Source organism: Ochotona curzoniae, unplaced genomic scaffold, assembly GCF_017591425.1.
Source record: "Ochotona curzoniae isolate NIBS_2020 unplaced genomic scaffold, NIBS_Ocur_1.0 contig_2754, whole genome shotgun sequence".
NCBI lineage: Eukaryota > Metazoa > Chordata > Mammalia > Lagomorpha > Ochotonidae > Ochotona > Ochotona curzoniae.
The window spans coordinates 3117770-3135594 of NW_024465582.1; positions in this window are offsets into that span (position 1 = coordinate 3117770).

Below are 17825 nucleotides of genomic sequence, written 5' to 3' on the forward strand. Positions count from 1 at the left end.
TTGAACATGGCCTCCGTCAGGCTATCACCTGAGGACCAGCCCCAGCCAGCACAGGACCATGCAGGAAGTACAGCAGGTGTGGAGAGGAGTCAGCTGAAAGGCCTGGAGAAGACAGCGTTCATGACTTACACCAAGGCGAGAAATCCTCTTCTTTCCACCACCTGCTTGAAAGCTGACAGACGCTAGGCAGACATGCTGGAATAGTGTAGTCCTAGAATAAATAGCTTCCTAGTTCCACTTCAAGATTAAAATCAAGACTTTAAAAATCAAACTATTTCTAAGGAACAAAACTGTACCCTACAACAGCTATCAAGATTATCTAGAAAATGACATAAATTCTCAAAAAGATAGAAAGCTAACAATGTAATTTCTCATATCTAATGTAAATTTTCCAGAGATTAAAAAAGTCAGGGGAAAACTGTCCATCAGGAGGGGAAAAGTCAATGATCAAAACTGATGAGAAACTGCACATGTGATAGAACCATATGATGTCATTTAAGTTGCTATCATGTCTTTATTCCATAGCAAACTTCTAGAGATGCAACTATAATATCTGAAATGAAAAATTAGCTGTATGGGATTTGGAGCTTACTAGACACTGCATTTTAGAAAGATGAGTGAATTTGTAAGCAGTAATAGTAATTGTTCAAAAGAGAATACAAGAAAACCAGACTGAAAAATGACAACACAGTGTAAGAAGCAGGGCATGTTCACAGATGTGGGAAATTGGTGCCAACAGAAGAAAAGTAGGGCAAATTGTTAAGATAGGAATAGTCTACAGGAATAAGGGCTGAAATTTTCCCAAACTAATATTTTAATTTTTTCCAACTGTAGATTTTTTTAAGTTCACAGATCTGAAGACCTCAACAAATTCAAACCACAAGAAAAATAGAACCACACCCAGATACCTTGTAATTAAATTACAAAAGGCCAGTAATTGGGATCAAATCTTAAAAGTTAATGCAGTAAGAGGAGAACAGGAGTGATGCAGCGCTGAACAAGGAGCAGAGCCATCAAGACAGACACTTGGAGGGCCACTGCTAAAGTATGGGGCGCAAGCCAGCCTTCTACTGCTGTCCTTCTGGAAAAGTCACAGCAGACCCGGGGGATCAAGGAGCAGTACACGCGCTTCTCTGAAGACTAGGGGATGGCACCCAGGGGAGACAAGCATTGCGTAAAGGAATGGTAAGTACCAGAAATGGTAATGCTATGGACAAAGAGGACACATAGTTTTCTAAATAATGTGATCTTTAGGATGAGTTTATCCTTTTAAAAAAGATTTGAGAGGTGGAGCTAGATAGATAGAGAGAGAGAGAGAGAGAGAGAGAGAGAGAGAGATCTATGTGTTGATTCACTCCCCTACAGCAACAATGGCGATGGTTGGGCCAAATGGAAGCCAGAGCCTGGAATTCTAGCAGAGAATTCTAGATCAGAAGTGGAGCAGCTGGGACTCAGACAAATGGCAGGATGTCACTGTCACAGGAACACTTTTGCTGTACATGACACCAGCACTGGTTCTAACACTGTTAAAGCAAAAATAATCACAATCGCGAGGTTTATAAAAGACATAGAAAAAAACGTAAGGCACAAGTCGCACAAATACTGGAAACACAGGAATTAAAAGTACCCCGCCGTAAGATTCTTAAGCTTTATCTGAAGCAATACAATAATGATTAAATTAGAGATATTAACTCTAAGTCTATATAGGTCCTAAAGCAAGCAATGATTCTCACACAGTTTCAGCTAATCAACTGAAACATGCATTATTCCAGAATAAAATATAAAATGGGAGAGTGGATCAAGAATAGACAGGCAACCAGGGAATCAAACATGAGCTGGCGGACGCGGCACAACACGCGAAGGTCAGCGCTAGCCTGGCGGTTGAGATGCCAGCTGAGACACATTGGGCTGCTGTCACTGAAACATCTGGTACACGGAAATATTTTAATTTTGTTCATTTATTTCCACATTGGCCACATTTGTGGCTTTAATGTGTCAAGAAAATTTCTAAAATGCATATACTGCTTTGCAAAATGGGGTTCAGTCTAAGACACACTGTAGGTTTGTTCAGATGGAAGCTGCAGCCCACAACCTTCACGCTAATATCTTGGTGCTCTTGGGGAACGTTACCCAGAACTCAACAGACAACCGAGAGAGAACTTGGGAGCATCCGAGGGAAAGCGCTCTGATAAGTACCGTAGTTTTTTTTTTTTTTCACTGACCGCTAGAATTTTCAGCTTCTGCAAAGGTTGGAGAGCCAGTGACAATAACTCTGCTGCCAGGAAGAAACGAAGAGAGAATAAAACCCTAAATATCCAAGATGATGAGTACATTAATTGGCTCGATTTAAACATTCTCATTATATTAAAAATTCAGATACTATTTTGTAATCTATAAATCTACAAAATCATAACTTGCCAATAAAATGAAAAACATAAAACTAATGCTAGAACCGAGAAACATTTATCATCATTATGGTTAAATGTAATTGAAGGTAATAAGCTTTAAACTTATCACATTTGCACATTTATAGTAAGAAAACAACTAATCCTTAAGCACAACTCAGAGTATAAAAATCACCATCCCTTACATTTATTCTAGTGCACATTAGAATCTTGAGAAAAATATATAAATCGATGATTCTAAATTATAGACATTAGACTCACTTCTAGCAGGAAGAACTAACACATATTCCCCTTGGGCTTCAAGAAACAGGAAGGCAGAAAACGCACAGGGCAGCAGCCTGAAAACACGCCATTCACAGCGAATTCCCCGGCCAGGCTGTACTTCTTATCTTACTTTCTCTACAGTTGAGAGGAACCCTTAGGCTCTTTGAGGACTAACTGGGCACAAATCATGCCCACACGTGAAGCCAACAGCCACCGTGGAAGTGCTCAGCATGGGCAAGCGAGGTGATTCTTGTTGGCAATGGCATTGCTGACCCAGAAAGTGCAGCTACTTCACAGCAGTCTGCACAGCACCTGGGTACGCAGCATGTGTGCCTCTTCGTGGCACAGGGACGTTTCAGTGTTTGTCCCATTGACCTAAGGTGACGACAAAATTAAAGAGAATCCTCAGCTCGGGCACCTTAGGTGTTCCCAGCTCTCTCTGCCCGTCACCATAGCAACAGATCACAGGAAGTTCACTAGTATGGCCAGGACCATCCACATCCCAAAGCCACCGAGACAGCTAATACTTCACAGAACTTCTTTCTCCTAATTTGTAATCGAGCAAATAAATTAAATTTGTGCTGGCACTGGGGCTCAGCATGACATTTATACAGCAAAGGGGAGTTTGAAGGAAAAAAATAAAAACTGGCCTCTTCAACTAGGAACTGCGTGAAAAGGAGATTTTAATTAACTCAATATCAGAGTCCTCTAATGGCTTATTCACTCTCCTGCCTTCCGCCAAATGTTAGCCAGTTTAAACATTTCTCACCACAAATTACAAAAACATTCTTTTATTTCAGATTATTATTTTAAACAGAAATAGTCTTTCATCTCAAATCATTATGTGAACCACATTTCCTAACCCTCTTGGCATGTGAATTCCAGAGTCAGGGACGAGGGGACATGGCCTGTTTTGTCCCCATGATCAATGGCTTCCAGCACAGAGCCCTGCGCGCAATAGGTGCTCAAGCAGTGGACGGGATGCGCTGGGCAGCTGGGATTCAACAGTCCAGGTCAGAGTCCCGGACCCAGCACACGTGCTCCACCGCCAAGAGCAGGTTACTGAGCTCTTGCCCGCTGCAGCCTGCTGGCTTGCTCCCAGCGTGGGGGCCACGTGCAGCGTGCCTGGGCAGTGACTGACACGCCAGGGGCAGGCTACATTCCTGTCTGCTGTTATATTTCCTTGGTAGGGTTTGGCACACCCTCTCCGTCTCTGCCTGCATTAGCACTCTCTGCACCTAAGCGAGAGGGGAAGCGACATCGTTTCAACCGTGACCTACAGGACCTTGCTGAGAAACAAAGCAAAATGTGAGCCAGTGTTCAGGGGCAGCCGGCTCAGCTGCTTCCTGCAATAAAATCCCATAGAGGTGTTGGGTTCCTGTCCTGGCTGCTCCACTTCCTATTCAGCTCCCTGATCGTGTCCCGAGGCAGGCAGCAAAGGGTGCCACTCACACCTGAGATCAGGAGGGGGCTCCTGGTTCTGTCCATGGTGTGAGAACCCTGTCCACAGGTGAGAACCCTGTCCACAGTGTGAGAACCCTGTCCATGGTGTGAGAACCCTGTCCACAGGTGAGAACCCTGTCCATGGTGTGAGAACCCTGTCCACAGGTGAGAACCCTGTCCATGGTGTGAGAACCCTGTCCACAGGTGAGAACCCTGCCCATGGGGTGAGAACCCTGTCCATGGGCTGAGAACCTTGTCCACAGTGTGAGAACCCTGTCCACGGTGTGAGAACCCTGTCCATGGGGTGAGAACCCTGTCCATGGGGTGAGAACCAGCCACTGGAAGATCGCTCTCTGTTGCTGCCCCTCCCTCTGTGTAACTTTGCTTTTGAAGTAAATAAGTAAATACTTTTAAAAATAATTTTTAAAAGTCCAACAAAACCAGAAAACAAAAACAAATACCTCATTTGGTACACTAAATCATTAGTTGATAGGTAAAAAGAATGTTGCCACTACATTTCCTGTGAATAGAAAACCAAATTGTATTTAAGACAACAGCACAATCAATAGACTCCTCTGAGTATCCTTTGTAAACTCATGCAGCCCAGTGGCTTAAATCTAACTCCAACTAGACTGAAAATCTTTGTGCTAAAGAGACAATTCAAAATTCTGAAGGGAAATTACTTGCCTTGGATTTATTGTACCTAAATTACCGAACAGCTCCCCAGCTGGGGCTGCTGGCAGGCCTTCTGACAGTCACGGGCACAAGTACAACGTCTCAACTGCTCCCTCACCCCCAGTGGGGAAATTTATACTGTGTCTGCTCCCATTAGCCGGGGCTGGGATGGCTGAGGAAAATCTTTGCAAAGTGCTTTTACACATCATTAATTTTAAAAGAAAAACAGAGAACTTGTGTACTTGATGAAATGAAAAAGTTAGTTTGTCATATTTCTGAATTGCTATATTATGCCAATGACAAACTAGTGGCTGATGCTCCAAGTTATCGGATAGCTAAGAGTTTTATATGTTCTTTTCAGACATGATTATATCTATGACTTCAAAGATGATCTGAGATTACCGATTCAAACCCCTTTTTTTTATAGATTACAGAATCAAACCCTTTTCTCTGGCTTCCAGGGTTTCCCAACTGTCAGACCTACCACACAGCAGGAACTCAGTGACACAGAGCAGAACTGCATGCTCACCCCTTGCATTCAGACCCACGCATGAAGCTAAGATCCCTAAACCCCTGGTTATGAGAAACGCTCACTGTGGTCTAATCTCCCTTTGCACTTGATGCCTTTTGTCTGCAGCCACAACCCCAGCTACTGTAAATATTTGACTCTTTACCCTGAGCTAGTACTTTTAAAAAATATTTATTTATTCTCTTAAATTCAGAGTTAGAGAGAGAGATCTTAAATCTCCTGATTCACTCTCCAGATGGCCACAAGGGCCAGTCCAGCCTGATGCCAGGAACCAGGAGCTTCGTCTGGGCTCCCCCATGGCTGGCAGGGGCCCAAACATCTTCTGCTGCTTTGCCTACCGAGGCCATTAGCAGGGAGCTCAACTGGAAGTGCAGCAGCTGGGATACAAGCCAGTGCCTATATAGGATGCCAGCAGCCCAGCCAGCAGCCCAGCCAGCAGCAAATCCAGCAGCCCAGCCAGCAGCACGGCCAGCAGCCCAGCCAGCAGCCCAGCCGGCAGCCCAGCCGGCAGCCCAGCCAGCAGCCCGGCCAGCAGCAAATCCAGCAGCCCAGCCAGCAGCCCGGCCGGCAGCACAGCCAGCAGCACGGCCAGCAGCCCAGCCAGCAGCAAATCCAGCAGCACGGCCAGCAGCACGGCCAGCAGCCCAGCCGGCAGCACGGCCAGCAGCACGGCCAGCAGCACAGCCAGTTAGGGCGCAGGGCCAGCCCCATATTCTCAGCCTTTCCGTATCTGCAGAGTTCACACATTTCATGTCTTTTCTCAGGAAGATCCTGCTCACATTCCTCACCAGGCAGCGATCTCCACACCTTCCAAGAGCCAGTGCCACTGTGCTGGGGGACTCCCGATCCCACGGCCCAGGCAGTGCTCCTAAAATCTGTGTGCTCACGGAAGATCACTGCCACGACAGAATGTGTCAGGTCACACTACAGGGCAAACATCAGTCTTTCATTATATGATGCATGTTTTCCTTGGTGTAACGGGCTAGGTTTCATTCTCACGTCACAATGCTTTTAATACCTCAGCACACAGTAGGCCATCAGTCAGGCTTCGTTGAGTGAATACATGAAAACACCACGATTCAGCCCTGAGAAATTAACTTTAAACTCAGTGTTGACATTTATCTTTCTTTCCATTCTCCTGATTATCACAAAGGAATAACAGATGAATAATTACATTAAAAAATCCTGTCATGTAACTTGACGCCTTGAGATGGCCATGATTTACAGCTTGTCCCTGAACTTTCTCTCATGGGGCTCAAAAAGGCTCCTCTGCTTTTGGGGATGGGAACAGGTCACGGGTCACAGGACAAAGCTGAGACATTGGAGCAAAGAAGTGACCAGAGGACATGTCAGGAGATGTCAAAGGCAGGGTCACTGAGACCGGGTGACAGGCACCGCTGTGCCTGCACACCCATGGCACTGGCACACGGTGCCCAAGACCAAGAATGCCCACGACTGAGTACTGGGGTGCAGGGGACCTGAGGGAAAGCTACAGGCTGTCAGCCGGGCCGACACACTCACCGCTCTGTGCAGGCGGAGAGATGAGCCCCTACACAGGGCCAACACTGTGTCGTCAACACGATCCCTAATCGAAAGGAAAATGTAGAGTTTAATTCCAAGAGCACAGGCTCATTATGACAATCGCCTTTCACAGACCCAGTTTACCAAGGACAAGTCAAGGCCTTGGGGTTGGAACCAGCTCTTCACTTTGAACCAGTGTTCTTCTGCTAAAAATAAGGTCTGACTTGAAGCATTAATTAAGCTTTCCTATCAAGTCTTGAAATGAAAACTCCATAAATCCTACTAATTAAGGTTTGCGAACATGTGTGACACTAAAGACCTTAAAAAGCCTTTAAAGCAATTTTGACAATTTAAACTAACTTCTGAACTCAAACCACCACTACTTTAAATATGTCTTGCTAACTGTACACAAAGCTCAATACCAGATATTCACAAATGTCGCCAACACAATTTCTTTTTTAGCTCGTGGGAGGCATTCTCTTTCTTCTCTCTCCACTCAGTTTTTATGCTGAAGGTTGAGCATAGTTAGTATTATATTCTTGAAGTATAAATCTTACTATTGTTTTAAGGCTCAAATTTTTCCCAAATGTTAAATATGTTAGCTTCTGCAGGTTTCATGAATCTAAAATGTGCACTAAATGCACTTGGCTATTTTGATACTCTAGTAATAATCAAACGAGTGCCAATGAGAATGCGCATGGTGACTGATCACCCATTCCAACCACACAGCACTTACTAAGGCAAGTCGACACGGAAAAATCAAAACAAAAGTTTTTGGACCCGGCGCAGTAGCCTAGTGGCTAGTCTATGCCTTGCACGTGCTGGGATCCCACATCAACACTGGTTCTAATTCTGGCAGCCCTGCTTCCCATCTTGTGGCCCTGCTTGTTGCCTGGGAAAGCAGTCGAGGACGGCCCAAAGCCCTGGGACCCTATACCTGTGTGGGAGACCCGGAAGAGGCTCCAGGTTCCTGGCTTCGGATTGGCTCAGCTCCGACCATTGTGGGCCACCTGGGGAGTGAATCAACAGATAGAAGATCTTCCTCTCTGTCATTTCACCTTTCTATATATGTGACTTTCCAATAAAAATAAATAAACATTGTTTAAAAAATGTTTTAAATTGTTTATTTCATACTGACTTCTGTTTGTTCCTCAAGGACTGTTCTTCAGAGTTCGGGTCACCGCGCTCCAGGCAGTGGGGGAGCTAACACCGCTCTGCTTCCTCGCAAACAGCCGGATTCTCCTCAACGAAGGGTGAAGCAGAGCGGGCTGCAGCAGCGTGGGCTTCTCATCACGCAGCTGTTCCCACAGACACGAGCTCCGCCCAGCCGGAGCCCTGCGCCCACCCCGGGAGCCCACGGGCAGCTGCGGTGCCCCATAAGGCTCGGCACTGCCCACGGGCAGCTTGGCACTGCCCTCTGATGAGGAACATTTCACAAAAAAAACAATATACAAACTGTGTGCGTTATATCCCTGCTGACTAAATGTTTCACGAAATAGATAAAAGCACTATAAACAAACATAAAATAGTGTGGCTATTACATCATGGGGTTATTCTGTAGCTATTTTTTCAACCAGTCAGGAAAAAATAAAAGCAAGACAAAAACGTGGAAAGGGCAGAAAGCCAGCACAAGTGTGGGGCAAGCAGAAGGGAACAGACTTCCCTGCCCTGTGCTATCCTGGCGATGCACTTCGCGCTCCGTGTCACCAGGACGTGTCTGTGCCGCATCGCAGCATCGCAGCATCGCAAAGCTGCTTCCCCAAGCTGCAGCTGACTCCCCACTAAGCGATGCATGCTAATTTGAAGAAAGCTCATCAACTCTAACAGGTTCCAAGTAGGAACTATCATAGAAAGTTATGTACCACTCTTTTATATCTAGATCTTTCAAATACTTACTAAGAGAGCAATTAATTGCCACTCCCCCCAAAGTTTACTTAAAAGCAAGTGAGAGCTGACAATGAAATCAGAATACAGACTCAAAAATACTGAGTAAAACACTTACAAGCCAATTGCGACAACATGCAGGAACATGGCCACATGAATTCAGGGATGCACTATAAAATGAAATAAAACCACTTGGAAGACATGCCCAGAATATTCTATGGGGACAATTGGCAGCCACTATCAATACCTGTCAAGTGTGTTTAACCAGACAATGAAATACACGGGGGTGGAAAGTTTAATTACAACACTTGGAGACCTATCTTTGTGTTAGAAGATAAGTGGATAAAGATGACTGCTAGAGATTCTTAGCTCTGTTTCCACGTTGTCCACTTTAACACCCATGGACCTACTAATCAGCCCTCGGGGCGGGGGGGCATTACAGGGTCCCCCAAGAAGCCAAACTGGGACTACAGGGTCTACGGCAACTTGGGCCATTTTCAATACATAGGATTTGTGCGGGCCCCATGAAAAAGCTCTTTGGAATATGATGTCATTTTCCAGAATTTTATTAGCCTTTTGGTATAAGCAAGACATCAATGGTTTTACTGCGCTTAAACTTCAGCTGCTGCCATTACACATAAAGGAGTTACTGCACCAAACAGAAGAACCAACACCAAGCAGGTGAAACGTGAAAGGGAAAGGTTAGGAGTCCGCCGACAGAAAACACGGGGAGACACAGGGAGAGGCAGAAGAGACCAAATGGAAGACAGTGGAGGCTGACTCCTGTTTCAGATAAGCTTGGATATAAACAAGCTTAAAAAACACAACACTGCATTACCCTGAGGGCTGGGAATGAGACACAGCAGCTATAAAGCCATCCAGAAAACATTTAAAAACAAAGTCAGGAATTAATTTCCCTGATTGAGTCAAGCATAATCATTGAAGGTGAATTAGCTGGCATGTCACCTGATTTACATTAATAGTAATGTTTTCTTTTTACGTTAACTTGGGGTGTTACAAGGGACTGAAAGAAAGCTAGACCCCACTTTAGATTTGGAAGTTAAAAAGGAAAGCAAGAAAGTTACAGCATGCAATTAAGACATGCTAAAATATGACTTCTTTGCTGTTTTCCATTGAACTTATTTAACTCAACATTCATTAGATTATAAAAGTAAAAATTAAATTTTATGAAATTTATGCGTGTCAAAGTGCATCTCTCCCCACCTTTTTATTCATGACCCTGAACCACCTAGAAAAACTTTTGAAGTAAATTTGCTTTATAAATCCCACTGAGCATTTTTATAAAACTCCTTTCTCCTGCAAGAACTTTCACAATTTAATGGTTGCTCCTGACACTGAGGCAGCGAAAAACTGCTGTGAATGTCGAAGCAGGTCACTGTGCAGACACCTTTCACTTCATTTCCAGGGTCTGGAGGATCTCCGAGGGCTCACGGCGTCACATTTTCCACTGAAGTCTGTCCCTGTGTCAAGGAGAGTGTGGGGAGGTGTCCCTCGGTTGGCAGCCTCATAGCTCATATGAATTAACCAAGAAGTAAGAACTAATAAGCGAAGCATCGCCTTCTAATCTGCGAGAGATCTGGGAGGTGCATAGTGCACCTGTCCATCACTCCAGCATCCCATGTGTTGAGGACGTGTAGTTAAGCCATGGTCAAAACAGGCATGTGGCTGCATGATGATTCCATGGGCACGCACAGACGAAGAAGCCCAGATTTATCCAGAATTTTTTTTTATAAAAATCCTCATGCAGAAAAGAAATACTTAATTCAGTATATATTTTTTTTTACAACTTTGTTTCTGAAACAGTGATGCGAAATAAAGCTTCTAAAATGACTCAGAGAAAAAACAAAATTCAAACTTCAGAAGAACATTTGGCCCCGAGAAAAAGAATGAGAGTGCAGGACAACCTGAGCCCTGGCTGGCGGTTCTCTGTCGCACCTGCTGTAAGCACTTCCTGCAACTGTTCACTGAGTACACCTTAACTGACTTTTAAAGCTAAGCTAGACACAGAAAGACAAACACTGCGTGTTCTTCCTTCTATGTGGGAACTGTAATTTTTTAAAAAACAGAAAAAAATTTGTAAATATTCCATTTTAAGAGACCACAACTAGCACTTAAAGAAAGCAAGTAAAATTTAAACTATAAAAATAATTTTTAAAATCTTAAATTCAATTATTTTAAAAATGTTCTTTTAAAAATTTCAGTGAAAAGTACAAAAACGCATTGGTCTACCCAACAGCCTGGTCCTTGTTCAATGCCATCACCAGCCCTGAGCAGGAGAAGCGGTGTGCCGCTCGGCCTCGCTTGCCAGGCCTTTGAGAAGGAAGCCGCTTCTGAGAGGCTCGGGGTTGAGCCGGGTCACATGCAGAGGAAGCAGAGGCTCCGGGAGACAACGTCTCTGTACTCGCTGCCCAGCGGCCGGCTCTGACACTGCATGTATTGGAAAAAACACGGAAGTGAGTTGAAGCAAATGTATTGAAACACTCAGGCTTGAACATTTTACAAATAGGGTGATAATAAAATTTACACCCTGAAACACTCCTGAGAGGAAAACAGCATGTTGCAATTATGCCAGGAAAATTCAAATTAATCTTTCGAAATCAACATTGAAGCATTTCCCTGACTTATCAAAGACAAATTCTATGCAATGCATTAAAATTCTGTGTAACGAGGCATCATATTTATGTGGTATTTATACCAATTTCATGATAATGCAACAGGTTTTCTTGTGACTGATGTGCAGCACTTTGCCCTCCTGACATTTTGCAGGGAAAAGAGAGACAGCTGTGACCAAGAATGGATCCTTAATTCACCCTAGCATGAAATGTGCAGGCTTAGGCTCAAGAGTTTCACATGACTTCCACAAAGGGACCTTCTATCTAAAGACTGGAAGGGCTTCCACAGTCCCTTGATCTCCACTCGGAGCTTGATGAGTGTACGCGAGTGTATAATCTTTGCAGCACCAAAGGGGTTATTCCTTTGGTGTCTTTTATCCAATGCATAAATGCACACACAGAGATGACATTTGCCACTAGGAGTCCCTGCGTCTTAGTAATTCTAGATCATTCATTTTTCATGCATTCCTATTTGCAATCAAAGAAACTCTCTTTCATATTTTCTGATTTCCCATATTCCTCCTCAAAGGTAAAATCTACCATGATTCAGCTGTATAGTGTTAGCTCAGTCTACTTTTTTTAAACTTGGGAAAAGAAACCAAGGCATGTCACTTGCGGGTGATTTTCCTAAAATAATCACTCATGACTGTATTAAAAAATAGCACTGCTTACCAATATTATAAAGCATATTGTGTTTTGCAATGTAAATAATATTGTTCTAAGAATTTAGGATTGATCAATGAATAGGCTATAAATAACGAACCCTTCTCAGAACTTCTGTCTTGGAAGTAGGGGACAATAAAAATCATAAAAGTTAACAAATCAGATGGTACGTTAGGGAGAAGTGCTGGGGGGGGGGGAAAGGAGTGCATACTAGTGGCTAGGCACGCTTCATGTCAAACAGACCTCATGCAGGAACCGCATCTGAGCAGAGATCTGAAGGAGCAGAGGGGGTGTCCAACTAGCGAAGAAGCTCACAGGTGGAGGAATTAGCAACACAAATAGTTCACATTTCAGTGGAAGGTGTAGGGCACCAGAGTGCCAGAAGGCGAGTGGGAGAACGGAAACTAACAGGGGAAATGGGACAAAACCAAAATGGCAATTCCAAGTTTTATCTGTCACTTTGAAATAATGGTTTCTGTGGGGCAGAGGTTTCACAAGGAGATTTAATATCGTGCAAGCAAGCACCACAATTTAGGATTCTGATACAAGTGTGGGAGAGAGCTAAGAATCTGGGGCAAACTGAAAATTTAATGAGGCATCAGAGGAGGAGCAGAAGTGAAAGGAGCCAAAGTCCTAATTGACACCATTTGTGAGAGGAATGAGTCTCACGCATTCTGGAAGCCAGGTACATGCCCTTAGAGGAAAGCAAGATACACGTGAGGAAACGGCAAGAGCTGAAGCTGAAACTGCAGGCTCGTTCTGCAGGGGAAAGGCCAGGAAGCGGAAAGAAGAAAAAACTGTGAAAGTGAAGGTGGACACCAGCTGCTCTTGGCATGTCCATGGGGACAGCAGCTGCTCTTGGCATGTCCATGGGGACAGCAGCTGCTCTTGGCATGTCCATGGGGACAGCACAGCGCTCCTGAGGACACAGACTGCGCACCTGAGCACGAGAGGCACAGAATGTTAGCGCAGCAGCGCTCTTGATCGGGAGGGACAGGGCGATGCCATGTCATCAGCATCGCAACTTTAATCAAATGTTACATCCAAATGAGCCTACTTCCAGGTCAGCACCATGACAGATGCCCCTGCTGGAATTTCAGGATGGCAGGAATCAAAGAAGCATAGCAAGCCCTTGCTAACCAACTGCTGCACTTCCAAGCCAGCTCTCTGCTTATGGCCTGAGAAAGCAGAAGAGGCTGGTTCAAGTTCATGGGGCCCTCAACGCTGCTGGGAGACCAAGAAGCTCCTAGCTCCCAGCCTCAGATCAGCTTACGCCATTGTGGCCATCTGGGGAGTAAACAGCACATGGAAGACTTCTCTTTCCATAAAAATGTGCCTTTTTAAAAATAAAAATAAATTTTAAAAAATGTACTTCTTTCAATGGATAGGTAATAATTATAAATATTTATAAGGTACAACATGTCACTTTACATATATGTATATATGCATATATTATTACAAACGTATACATATATGCACACACATATATTATATATTTTACATATCATATATATAATGTTATAAAGATCACATCATGTTAACCGACATGTCTATCGCATCAGTTACAATTTGCTTGAGAATAGCTCTGGCATCTATTTTTAAATATTCAACTAACATCAACCACGGTTTTGCCACTTTGCTTTAGAACACCAGAAATGGTTGCTCCCGTCCAACAGCACACCCCGTCCCACCTCCGCCCTTCCCCGTGACTGCCTTTCTGGTACACTTGATGGCAGAGGAGGAGTTCCGGCTTTCCCACATCCTAACACTTACCGTCTAACTATGATTATAGCCATTCTGTTACGTATATCTTCATGCATTCTTTTCAGTACACTTTCATGTACTTTCATACATTTTTAGAGACCCTGTAACCATTAGTTTTTAATTAAAAAGAATAATAAAGCTAAGACAACAGGACAATAAACGTTGCTCCTACAATCCATCAGATGAGCCATGACGTGTGATTCCCCACTCCGAGGCTCTGAGTCCTGTTACAATCTAGACACTTGCTCTACCACGTCTTCTTGAGGAAACATTTTACCAGAAATGACATATGTACATTCCAAACTATACACAGGGGCAGAGAGAAAAACTGTGGGATAACGGAAGAACCCAAGGAAAGCTTCCAGAATAAGAACATCGCGAGATGGAAATGATATGTTCAGGAAACAGGGGTGCTTACAGATTTGGTGAAAGAGAGGAACCCCAGAGAAAGGCAGTGCCAACATGTCCAACTCTGTGACTGTTGAGCTGGCGTTTCCCAAGTGAGAACCGTCTAGGTAAAAGGAGCCATAAGTTATGCCAACCACCCCCTCAAGACACAATAAACCCTTTTTTCTGACTTTGTCGGAAATAACGTCACGCACAGGTAGACAATGTGTCTCTGTGTGTGTGTGTGTATCCATGTTCAAGTACACGTATGTGTCTTTTTGCTGTGACTCAACTCCATGATGCTCAACTGCAAAACATTCATACAATAAGACCTTCTTACCCTTCACTGAAAATGCTACATATGCAATTTGTGAAAGTTTATAATTTTTACTTTAATAATTAAATCAATTAACAGAAATAAGGAACATAAAGAATTGATAGTTATTTCTAATAAAATTTATCTCAAGTGTAGTTGGAAGCCCCAAAACAATGCGTTATATGAAAGAATGTGACTACACAGGACCCCAGGCTATATTTTTGGTTTTGAGGCAGACAGCTGATGTCATGCCACTCAGAAACTGGAAGAATGGGGGAGGGCAGGAGAATCCATTAATTGCATCAATAATTATTATGATGGGCAGCTGGAACAAATGTGTCGGAACCAAATGGCTTTAGTTCGTGTCTGGATCTCCCACCCACCACACTCGTGAGTATAAATTTAAGCAACTTATTTTTCTATGCCTCGGGGCTTCATTTATCACTTGGAAACAACAGCACCATCCTTAATCAGTTCACACACTTAATGCATTTAAATGCAGTGCTTGGAAAATAAAAAATGCTCTATTCATATTAGAGTTTCCTAGTAACACATCATTGATTTCTAACAACTGAATATTAATTTGAAAGTAATGAACAAGATAGTAGTTTATAAACAATAGCCATGAGATTAGTTGAATAATCAAGAATTTTGTGGTGATATTTCTTCATTATGTTTATTAAAGAAAAATCAACTATGTTACTGAGTTAACTTTGCTTCCATACACCAAGTTTGTTGAAAACAAAAATGTATTGCCCGCTGGTTCTGGACGCTGGGAGCCCAAGATTAATCTGTGAGCAGGGCTGGGTACACATGAGGCTGTGGACCAGAACCTGTTGCTATGGAGGAGAACCTGTTGCTATGGAGGAGAACTGCAAGCAATCTCTTGTGCTCCCTGTCTTTCTGGAACCATCTTCCTAAACTCTCCCTCCACGATTACAGGGCATTCTCCATGCGCCAGACTCTATCTCCAAATCTATTTTTTTTTTTTTAATGGAAGTAAATCCTAAGTAGGATTACATTCTGGGACTGGATTTAAGATTTCAATATTTGAATTTCTCAAAATTTCTTTTTATTGGAAAGGTGGATTTACAAAGAGAAAAATATGTGAATTTTTAAGGGATACACTGCAACCTGTAACCACGATGAGCTGGGCACTTACATCCTTTGCTGTGATAATCAGGCTACCCTATTTTCCCAATATATGTATCCAATACGTCAAATTTACTCATGTGCCACTCATAGGCTCTTTACTCACTGATTTTATCAAGTCGGAGATGGTATTTGCTTTCTTTGCACTGCTTTTCAAAATTATTATTTTAATACCTTTTGTTAGCGCTACAATAAAGACAGGAAAATCAATTCACCACTTTAGTCAATTGATCTTTTGCTATATACTTTGAAAACTGCTAGTAAAAATTGAATTCAGCGATCATGTTTAAACTCAATTATTCCTGCCAATATTGTTCCCAGCACTATAAATAATTCAGTCTTGATTATAAATTATCAAATATTAATTTAAGATGATGAATTTTTTAAAAAATTAAACAGCCATTCCTTTGTGCACAGACATGCTTTTAAGCATGATGTACTCAGCAATGTTTAATTTTTCCTTGTATTAATATTCACCAGAGAAACAATCCAAGAGGAGATTAAATAGTAAAGATAGAGGTTCTTTTGGGGTCTGACCAGCATGAAACCTGCAGAGAAGGACAGCAAGGTTGGGATCCGAGGGGACAGAGGCTAGGTCCCAATGTGAAGGCGTCTTCAGGCAGGGCTCTCCCCCTGCGGTACAACAGTCGCTTTCCTTTCTGCTGTCAAAGGTGGGGCGAGGCCACATCACGACAGATTCTCGCACATTCACACAGTTCTGATAATCCTGGGAAGCGCCTGATTAGGACACTATGCAAGTGACATTAATTTGGGCACAATATACAGACTATCAAATCAAGGATGCCAATTATTGCATTTTTAATAACTGCCTTTTGCTTCTTTTTTTTTTTTTTTTTTGCAGCCTAAGATAGTCCATTAAATGGACTAATGTCATTTTTGTTAAATTATTTTGTTCACCTTGTATTTCCAGGGCCTCATAATTCTTCAAGACAGGGGCTGTGAATATCTGTGAATCCATTTAAGCTATTGTGGGAACCCCACAACACGGAGAGCTTGGGAGGCAGTCAGCAGCAAGCCAGTATTTGGCATTCAAAAGAGGATTCAAACTGAGACTGGAAAGCACCGGGGATGCTGTCCCCCCAGAATTCCTTCTGGCAACTTCCCAGCCTGCTTCACTTCCACCTCAGAAATCTGGTACTGAGTTCCAACTGCAGACCAAGTAGTTCCTCTAATGAGATGAATTTTCAAATGTCTGATAATACTGATTCATCCACAATTTCATTGTTTTGCTCACTGTATCCAAATTAGTTACTAGGGAAAACAGCCCAGGCCCCAGACAAGCTCATCTTCCTTTTCTGCGCAGAAGTGCCACTCGGCAGGTGTGCTCACGATGGTCTTGAGGATGTAGGGGCAGGTGTGGGCGGTGTGACACAGGCGTGGCACAGAGCAGCCTGTGGAGGCGAAAGGCTCCTACACCAACAGTCAATCCAGTCCAGCTCACTTTCCCCGCACAACACTGACACTTTACAACAGGTGTAACAAGCAAATACTACAAAATAATTTCACGTGTCACTACAAAAAACGATCGCTGATGAAGGAAATGTGTGTGGCCAGCCAAGGAGTAAGGCCTCCTGGCCAAGTTCTACACAGGCACGTGGCTGCCCTGTCCCAGAGCTGGAGCAGTGCCCGGGGTGGCTGCCCTGTCCCAGAGCCTGGAGCAGTGCCCGGGGTGGCTGCCCTGTCCCAGAGCTGGAGCAGTGCCCGGGGTGGCTGCCCTGTCCCAGAGCTGGAGCAGTGCCGGGTGGCTGCCCTGTCCCAGAGCTGGAGCAGTGCCCGGGGTGGCTGCCCTGTCCCAGAGCCTGGAGCAGTGCCCGGGGTGGCTGCCCTGTCCCAGAGCTGGAGCAGTGCCCGGGGTGGCTGCCCTGTCCCAGAGCTGGAGCAGTGCCCGGGGTGGCTGCCCTGTCCCAGAGCTGGAGCAGTGCCCGGGGTGGCTGCCCTGTCCCAGAGCTGGAGCAGTGCCCGGGGTGGCTGCCCTGTCCCAGAGCCTGGAGCAGTGCCCGGGGTGGCTGCCCTGTCCCAGAGCTGGAGCAGTGCCCGGGGTGGCTGCCCTGTCCCAGAGCCTGGAGCAGTGCCCGGGGCGGCTGCCCTGTCCCAGAGCCTGGAGCAGTGCCCGGGGTGGCTGCCCTGTCCCAGAGCCTGGAGCAGTGCCCGGGGTGCCTTGTAACCAC